The sequence below is a fragment of the Lacerta agilis genome, chromosome 4 (assembly GCF_009819535.1).
Source record: "Lacerta agilis isolate rLacAgi1 chromosome 4, rLacAgi1.pri, whole genome shotgun sequence".
In the NCBI taxonomy this organism is placed as follows: Eukaryota; Metazoa; Chordata; class Lepidosauria; order Squamata; family Lacertidae; genus Lacerta; species Lacerta agilis.
The window spans coordinates 5,338,280-5,347,957 of NC_046315.1; the positions used below are offsets into that span (position 1 = coordinate 5,338,280).

A 9,678-nucleotide genomic window follows, 5' to 3' on the forward strand; every position below is an offset into this window, starting at 1 on the left:
GGCCGTAATTAAAGCTAAAGGTTACGAATGGTTACCAAAGTTCTCATGTTTTTTCTTTATGACAGCTGCTCTAATTAATAGGTAAAGGTAAAGTGGGCCATCCCAATCCCAAAGAAGGGCATTGCCAAAGAATGCTCCAACTACCACACAATTGCGCTCATTTCACACGCTAGCAAGGTTTTGCTGAAAATTCTACAAGGCAGGCTTAAGCAGTATGTACACCAAGAACTCCCAGAAGTGCAAGCTGGATTTCGAAGGGGCAGAGGAACCAGAGACCAAATTGCAAACATGCGCTGGATTATGGAGAAAGCTAGAGAATTCCAGAAAAACATCTACTTCTGCTTCATTGACTACGTTAAAGCATTTGACTGTGTCGACCACAGCAAACTATGGCAAATTCTTAAAGAAATGGCAGTGCCGGATCACCTCATTTGTGTCCTGAGAAATCTCTATGTGGGACAAGACGCTACAGTTAGAACTGGATATGGAACAACTGATTGGTTCAAAATTGGGAAAAGGGTACGACAAGGCTGTATATTGTCTCCCTGCTTATTTATATGCAGAATTCATCATGCGAAAGGCTGGACTGGATGAATCCCAAACCAGAATTAAGATTGCTGGAAGAAATATCAACAACCTCAGATATGCTGATGACACAACCTTGATGGCAGAAAGTGAGGAGGAATTAAAGAACCTTTAATGAGGGTGAAAGAGGAGAGCGCAAAATAAGGTCTGAAGCTCAACATCAAAAAAACTAAGATCATGGCCACTGGTCCCATCACCTCCTGGCAAATAGAAGGGGAAGAAATGGAGGCAGTCAGAGATTTTACTTTCTTGGGTTCCATGATCACTGCAGATGGTGACAGCAGTCACGAAATGAAAAGACGGCTGCTTCTTAAGAGGAAAGCAATGACAAACCTAGACAGCATCTTAAAAAGCAGAGACATCACCCTGCCGACAAAGGTCCGTCTAGTTAAAGCTATGGTTTTCCCGGTAGTGATGTATGGAAGTGAGAGCTGGACCATCAAGAAGGCTGATATCCAAAGAATTGATGCTTTTTAATTATGGTGCTGGAGAAGACTCTTGAGAGTCCCATGGACTGCAAGAAATTCAAACATTTTTTTTTTATAACAAAATTTATTAGCATTTTCATAATATAACACAAACCCAACCCCACACCTACAGATACAAAAACAAATACAAATACACATAAAGTCAGGATTCTTCTTCTTATTTATATACCTTACAAAAAAAAATTCTAGTTCTAAATCTTGACGTTTGACTTCCCCCGCCTATACACCTTCGGTTTTAAATCAATATACTATTTCCTTAACAACTTTTCTCTATAAAAAATTTAACTTTACTTAAAGAAAAAAAAACATGCTTATCTTAATCTTTGCATTATAACCTGAATCATAACCATATATTCTTATAGCTAAACTTATTTCTTCTATCGTTTATCATGCTGCTTTTAACTTAAGATTCAATATCTCCTTACTTATTTAAAATAAACTTATAATTAACAGACTTCACACTCCGATTTCGGATACCATGGCAGACCGTTCAGCTTATACATTTAATACTTCAACCCACTCCCCCTCTATCCATTGTCTTTTTCTGTCTTTCTCCAGAACCAAATCTCCAATTTTCTTCCTCTGAGTGTCCACAGATCCAGGCAGCCTCCACAACAAACCCCGCATCGGGCCTCAGGGTGTTCAACATCTCCATTCTGGGCTCCTCCGTTTCTTTTCCTTCTTCTTCTTGTAGAAATCTTAATTCCATGTTCCTTGCCCCCGAGCTGCCACCTCAGAGTCTGGATATTGTAAATTTTCCCGTTTCAGGTTCCTTTTCCCGGATTTGCCCAGCCATTTCAGACCATCCTTCAAGCGCCCCTCCCAGCTCTTTGCCAAGGCTTGATTCCATTGTGTAAAACTGTTGAAAAGCCTCCTCTGTGGAAAGTAAATCCTTTTTATGAATAATTCCACTCAAGACTTGTAGTTTCCGATTAAGCAATTCCATCTGCAAGACAGTGAGCATTTCCTCATCCTTTAAACCAGAGTGCAGTACCAGTGCAAGCGCAAAGTCCAGCATTTTAGGAGAGAGGGTGAGTATCAGATTTCAGTTCCTGTCTCTTCTTTCCTTTGTTTCAATTTTTTCCCACGACAGACCAAGTCGCCGCCATTTCTCCGAAGCCGGAGTATAAAGACCAAAACTTCAAATGGAGATATTTTTTCCCCAGTTAACCCCCGAAGGGAAATCTCAACAGACTCAGTTTTCAAATTCCAAATACTTTCTATTGATTGTTGTAGCAGCAGTCACTTAAAGAGTTAATTTCTTTCACCACCCGAAGGGAGGGAGGCGGGCTGCCTTTCTTCTTTCCCCCAGATCGTTCCAGGAATACAAAGAGTCAATCAATTACTCACAGCCTCTGGGTTCTTATCAGCTCCTTAAGGACAGGTAGAACTTAGACGCTCATCACAGGCTTTGTCGCCGCAATTCCATCCCGGTTGGGGCATGTCCCCTATAGCCCGGCTCCGTCGTCCCTTCACCCCCACTCCCCCTTTACAGGGGGAGCGGGGGAAGGGTTCGGAGCCACAACGGGCACAGCCGGGGAGCCCAGGGTGCGGGACGCTCTTCCCGCACCCCAACCGAAGCCCCGCTATGCGGCTGCAGGGCTCCTAACCCCCGGGATGAACTGGGTGCTTCGCAGCCGAAGCATCCCACGACCACCCATAATGGCGTCAGCCGCCGGAAGAGCAAGAAGATCAAACATATCCATTCTGAAGAAAATCAGGCCTCAGTGCTCACTGGAAGGACAGATCCTGAAGCTGAGGCTCCAATACTTTGGCTACCTCATGAGAAGTGAAGACTCACTAGAAAAGATGCTGACGTTGGGAAAGAAGGAGGGCACAAGGAGAAGGGGACAACAGAGGATGAGATGGTTGGACAGTGTTCTCGAAGCAACCAACATGAGTCTGACCAAAGTGCGGGAGGCAGTGGAAGACAGGAGTGCCTGGCGTACTCTGGTCCATGGGATCACGAACAGTCAGACACGACTGAACTACTGAACAACAACAAAGTGGGCCAATATCATCTTCATGCCTGTTTCATCTTAATTTTGGGGAAGACAAATTACTATACAGAGAGATTTAATAATGTAGAAGAAATAGGATAGAATATTTTAGATTTCCCCTCTAGTTAAAGGTAAAGATACCCCTGACCATTAAGTCCAGTCGCAGATGACTCTGGCGGCGCTCATCTCACTTTGTAGGCCGAGGGAGACGGCATTTCTCCTGGGGTTCCAGGTCAATGTTTAACTTCCTTAGAACTAATGTCAGCAGAAACTGGTGTATCTTTAGGATCAATCTTTTTCTTTATTCATCTATATAACCTGAATATAGGATGCAGGGGTCACAGCATTGACACCCCAAGCAGTTCTTGCTTCTCCATTGGTCAGAGCTTTGACTCCAGAACAGAGGAAGCCGGTCTCTGTGTCTCTAACTTCCAGCTCAGCTCCTGCACAACTCCCTCTGGCTCTTGCCCTCCTACCTAGAAGCCAGTTGAGATGGGGGGACGGGACATTTCCTGCGTTGGCCTATTCCTTTACTGCAGCTCCTGCAGCCCAGCTCATCCTTTGGGGATTCTGAGGAGTACACTCAAGGGGCCAGCAAAGCTCGCAGTCTTACCAAAAAACGAATCAAACAGTTCAGAAAAGTCCCCAATTAGATTCTGACCCTCCCTGGGTACAGGACCCCCAGGAATATGAAGGAACTTTGGGCATCATCCAGACTTTACTGGCCAATGGAGCTGGCGTATAAATGTTGGAAGCCGCCCAGAGTGGCTGACTCAACCCAACCAGATGGGCAGGGTATAAATAAAAATTATTATTATTATTACAGTGGTACGTCAATTTAAGAACAGTCCTGTTTCGGAAAAGAATAAGTTTGTAAACCAAAGTACCACTGTATTACAATCATCATCATCCTCCTCACTGCTACCACAACCTGAGATTCCTGGCTCTTCTCTGGGATGCCTGGCTCTTCTCTGGGATGGATTTTGTTTGGCCCAGTCATGGCATCCCCTCCATCTCCAATGTCAGTCGTCTCTTTGGTCAAGCCAAGACTGACAGGAGCAAAAACAAAAACATAAAACCTGAAGCTACTTATCTTTCCTAACAATTATGAAGCTGATATTTAAGATGGCCTGGGCAGTTCAGACCAGCCCAATCGTGGTAGAAAAAGGAATAATTTGAGGAAGATTGTTCAAAGAAAAAAGTGTAATTTACTGTTTATTGTGGGGGTGTTAGGTTCCCAGGTGTTATGGGGGGGGCTGTTGAGCTCTGTGAAAATATATGAGGTTGGTCACATAGAGGTATTTTTTAAATTTCCAGGCAGATATGACGATCTCACAGGGATTCTTACCAAGAGAGGCCACGATCCCACAATTCTCCTCCATGGCGTCCTTATGCAGAGCTCTCTGGTCTGGATCCAGCAACGCCCACTCCTCGTCCGTGAAATGAACAACGAGATCTTCAAAGCACACTGGACTATGGAGGCAACTGAAGGGATTTCAGCGAGATTAATCAACATGGTTTCTGCTGTTTTTCAGTCAATGCATGAAGTCAGAACCAACTGAGAAGTTAATCGTTTGTATCTTATGAAAAATGGATGCCTGGCTCTAGTGGGAGTCTCACTCGGGGGTCCTCAGGAGTTGCTCCCCACCCCCACCCCCACCCCCCTGCTTCTGTCTCCTTTTCATGTACTTGGACTCTCTGCCGCTCTCAAGACAGACTCCTGGGGTGGGATCCCTTTTTCTTTGCTCTGAGGGCCAGGTATGTATCTGGGCAACTCTCTGAGGGCCAAGTGGGCGGGGCCAAAGACATCTCCCTTGAAATTTAGGTGGGAAAAATATTATTATTATTATTATTATTATTATTATTATTATTATTATTATTATTATTATATTAGATAGCTTAACACACACACACAGCCATTGATGCCAAGGTCCCTGGAGGTTCAGTGAGTAGCAGCGTCCATTTCCGGCTGCTTTGCCAGCAACAATCCCTTTGGGACAGAGAGGATGTGGTCCTGGGATACCCTGCTCTGGGTGCGAGAGGATTGCTGCAGTGGCCTCCGTGTGGAGCTGCCCTTGGAGACACTGGGAAACTGGTTTGCAATGCAGCAGCCAGACTATGGGCTGGGATCCCTCTGTTTATTCCTGGCCTTTCTCTCCCCCCCTTTCCTTCCTTCCTCCACGTGGGTTTTTTTTGGGGGGGGCAGGGGTAGCTAGTCCACCTCCTCGTCCGGCTTTGGAAAACCATTTGCACATGTTTCCTCTGTTGTGCAATGACGCTGAGCGATGTCACACACAGTTAAAGTCCTAGGGACCCCTTTGTTTAAAGAAGGGAGATTCCGTGGGAATCATTTTATTCTGAAAGGGGGGCCAAATGAGTTTGGGATCCTCTGATCTCCAGGAAGGAGAGCGTTGCAGACCTCGCCCCTCCCTGGCAGGACCCTCTCCTCCCCCTGCATGAGCAGATCAGGCCCCCCAGGCTGGCCTCCTCCCCTGCTGCAGCCCTGGGACCCCCACCGCCTCCCCACTGCACCCTCTGGGGGGGGGAGAGAGAGGAGACTCACCAGATCCCAGGAGGGGACAGCGATGCAGCCCTTGCAGGAGAGGACTGTGGAGGGAGGGGCCTTGGCTCTGGAGGACCTGGCCCCCTCTTGCTTCCTGTCCTCTCTAGGAAGGCAGCTCACTTCCCTTTAACCCTTGCAAAGCCGAGTCCAACCAGCTTAACCCTAAGTCTCTTGGCAGAACCTCAGATCTTTATTATTTTTTATGGATTTAAGCGGGGCTACGCCAATGCTGGAGGAGACTCTTGAGAGTCCCATGGACTGCAAGAAGATCAAACCTATCCATTCTCAAGGAAATCGGCCCTGAGTGCTCACTAGAAGGACAGATCCTGAAGTTGAGGCTCCAGTACTTTGGACACCTCATGAGAAGAGAAGACTCCCTGGAAAAGACCCTGATGTTGGGAAAGATGGAGGGCACAAGGAGAAGGGGACGACAGAGGATGAGATGGTTGGACAGTGTTCTCGAAGCTACCAACATGAGTCTGACCAAACTGCGGGAGGCAGTGGAGGATAGGGGTGCCTGGCGTGCTCTGGTCCATGGGGTCATGAAGAGTCGGACACGACTGAACAACAACAACAACGCCAATGCCCAGATATCCTTTTTGGGGGTTGAAGCTCTGGAATATGAGCATCTCCCTCTGTTGGCCGGAAACCAGAGGAACAGCTTGCAGGGAAAAGGGCTTTGCAGGAGGCAAGGAACCTCCTCCTCGAATTCATTTTTTTTTAAAACAAGAATTTATTAAATTTTAAGATAGAGACAAACAAAATACACCCACTACAATACATTACAAAACAACACAAAAATACAAGAAAAAATAAAAAACACCTTATCTAGACGAAAAAACAAAAACATTCACAAAAAATACAAAATAAAAATCTTTAACTTCTCTAAACCTATTTAAATCTTACTTAATGGACTTCCTCACATCCTCTCTGCTGCGTTCATTTCGAATTTACTGTAGTAACTTTATAACAACTTTAAAAACATCATTAACAATTAATCTTATTCCTTATCTATCACCTTATCACTATCATCATATTCTTACCCAATAACTATACTAATTAACAACTCCAACACTTATATCCTACTTTTAAAAACAATTTATGCTACCACCATAATTTCTGCTGATTTCCAATTCAAATCTCTATCTTTTCACGTTTTTTCATATAGTCTCTGAATTTCTTCCAATCTTCTTGCACCTTTTCCTCCCTCTGGTCTCGGAGTCGCGCGGTCAGTTCTGCGAGTTCCATATGCTCAATCAACTTCATCTGCCATTCTTCAACTGTTGGTAGTTCTTCACTTTTCCAGTTTTTCGCAATTAAAATCCTAGCAGCTGTTGTGGCATACATAAAGAATGTTCTGTCTTTGTTGGGTATCTCATGGTTGGTTATGCCCAGCAGAAAGGCCTCTGGTTTCTTAGTACTCCTCCTCGAATTCAGGAGTGGAGAGATAGGAGGGGATCTGAGGGTCATCTGGTGTTTGTTCTCTTATGAAATGAATAAATAATAATAATAATAATAATAATAATAATAATAATAATAATAGAATGTGACATAAAGCTTTATTTACAGCGGAAAATAACAAAGAAACATGGCATGAGCTCTCTTCCACAGCTGTCTCCTCCTCGGTCAGAGTAAAAGAGAACAAAACGCAGAAGTGATTTACAGATTGACTTCCATTCTTACACAGACAGTACAGAAGGTGTAAACATGGGTATCCTGTTACACTAGCAATGGGTGAATGAAATACTGGCAGTTTGGCCCCCAATTTGGTCCAAGACCAAAGCTGGCAACCCTCATGGTCCAGGAGTGCCAGGGACTCCATGGTGGGGGCAGTGGGGGCCGCTTTGGCCCACACTGGCCCCTGGCTCTGAGGCGCTCTTTCCTCCTACAGGACCTCCGAGGATATTCCCTCTGTGACAATGGGGAAGAGCAGAAACTAGCGGCAACAGCATTTCCTGCCAGGGGCGTTCTTAGCCCCTTGGCTGCCGAGGGCGGGAAGCCAAGAGGCACCCCTGGGGGCGGGGCATCGCGGTGCGTGCGCCATGACGTCATGACGCACGCAACGCCCCGCCCCTGGGGGTGCCGGGCGGCGGCACCCCTTTGTGTTGCGGCTGCTCGTACCTGCGTGAGCAGCCGCTGCACGAAGGGGTGCTGGGTGGCGGATTCGGGAGTCTTTGCGGGCTGCAAAGACTCCCGAATCCGCCGCCCGGGCTCCCTTGGCGGAGCGCAAGTCGGGACAGGGAGAGGGACGGGCCAGCGAGGAGGGGTGTCCATGCCCCGGCTCTGCAAGCCAGCCAGCAGCGGAGCTGGCCCGCCCCTTGCCTCCATGCCGAGCTGCGCCGCTGGAAGGGGGGGCTATTTTCAGTGCTGCTGGGGCGGAGCCGCAGGGGCGGCCAGCGAGGGGGGGGTGACACCGCTCCTCGCTGGCCGCCCCTGCGGCTCCACCCCGGCAGTGCCGAAAATAGCCTAAAAAGAATTTATTCCAAAAAAAAATTAAAAGTTTTTTAAAAGCCCAGTGGGCGGGGCCACCCCCGGTGTGTCACCCCCAGCAGGGGCGCTGCCTGGGGCCCCCCGCCCCCCCGCGAAGCCCCTGTTTCCCGCAGCTCAAAGTAAGTATCTTGCCTTCCTGTATTCATTTCTTTGGTTGCTTCCATCCTCCCAGTAGCACATCCCCAAGTGACTTTGAACGCAGATGATGCGGGGTGTGTTCCTGGGTGCCAGGATGAGGCCAGAGGCTTCTCCTGCCCCCTTTCCTGATGCTGCCCTTCCACCTCTGCCCAGGAGGCTGCATGGCCCAGGGAGGTCCTCTGGGGCAAGGGATTGGGTCCAAGCCAGGGGGAGGCCTGTCCTTCCTGGCTTGGGGCTGCTTCTGTGCTCTCTCGCAGCCCTCCAAGGTGGGTTTCATAGTGTCATCTGACCCAGATTTTTCTTTCCTCTGCAGAACGTAATAGCTCAGCTGGAGTTGGCCTACCTCTGGCCTGATCGAGAAGGTAAGCAGCACAGCTTGGGGACAGCAAACTCCTTTGTCCCTTGTTTGCTGCTTTCTTGTTTGAGCATCTTGCACTGATCCTGGCCCAACTGCACCAGCTGCCAATTAGTTTATGGGTTTAATTCAAACTGCTGTTTTTAATGCATTTCCAACCTGGGACCTTTGGCTGAAGGATGGGTATAAATGTGGGGAATAAAGGCCCGTGAAAAACTCTGTCTCTCATTTTCATTCTCTTCCATCCAGATGATCTGATCCTCAAAGACTTACTCGACTTGAAGGAGACTCCACCACCTTCAGAGGGAGTCTGGTTCACAGCTGAACAGCTCTTACCACCAGAAAGTTCTTCCTGATAATTAGTTTGTATTTATTGTAATGTATTATGAAAAGCCTTAATAAAATCTTATAAAAGGAAAAAGTCTTCCTGATGCTTATTCAGAATCTCCTTTCTTGTCCTTTGAATTTCCTGGTTCATGTCCTCCCCCCACCCCACCCCACCCCACCAGAGCAGCAGAAAACAAGCTTGCTCTCTTCTCTTCCACATGGCAGCCCTTCAGATATATGAAGACAGTTCTCAGATCACCTCTCACTCTTCTCTTCTCCTGGTTCAATATCCAGAAAATCCAAGCAAGCCTTTAGGGAGAGAGTCTATTTTGCACTCAGTGTGATTATCCATTGCAACTCATGAAATGTCAGTGCTTAGCATTCATTTTGGAGCAGAAGTGTACATTCAGGGTCTTTCATGAGGAAAAGCACCTGATGGAAAAGGACTTTTGTTTTGTTTTTTGGTAAGGGGGTGAAGAACCACTTTCTTCAACGTCCCCCTCACAGCTGTTGCTTTTGTTCGGGTTGATTTTCTTGATTTCAGCCAGCTGTGATTCTTGACATGGGTGAGGTTGTTGTGAGGTTAAATGAAGAGAAGAGTTTTTTTTTTAAATTTGATATCCCGCTTTATCACTACCCGAAGGAGTCTCAAACCGGCTCACATTCTCCTTTCCCTTCCTCCCCCAAAACAAACACTCTGTGGGGCTGGGAGACTTCATAGAAGTGTGACTA

The 9,678-nt window shown here is 47.0% G+C and overlaps 1 protein-coding gene across 1 annotated transcript in view; it reads right to left on the reverse strand.

Moving 5' to 3' along the window:
- The window catches only part of LOC117045136, a 506,969-nt gene extending 502,519 nt beyond the window's left edge, over nucleotides 1-4,450 (reverse strand). The window contains 1 exon segment of the mRNA XM_033145927.1: nucleotides 4,422-4,450. The gene's annotated coding sequence lies outside the window, so the exon portion shown is untranslated.
- Between the last annotated feature and the right edge of the window lie 5,228 nt (nucleotides 4,451-9,678).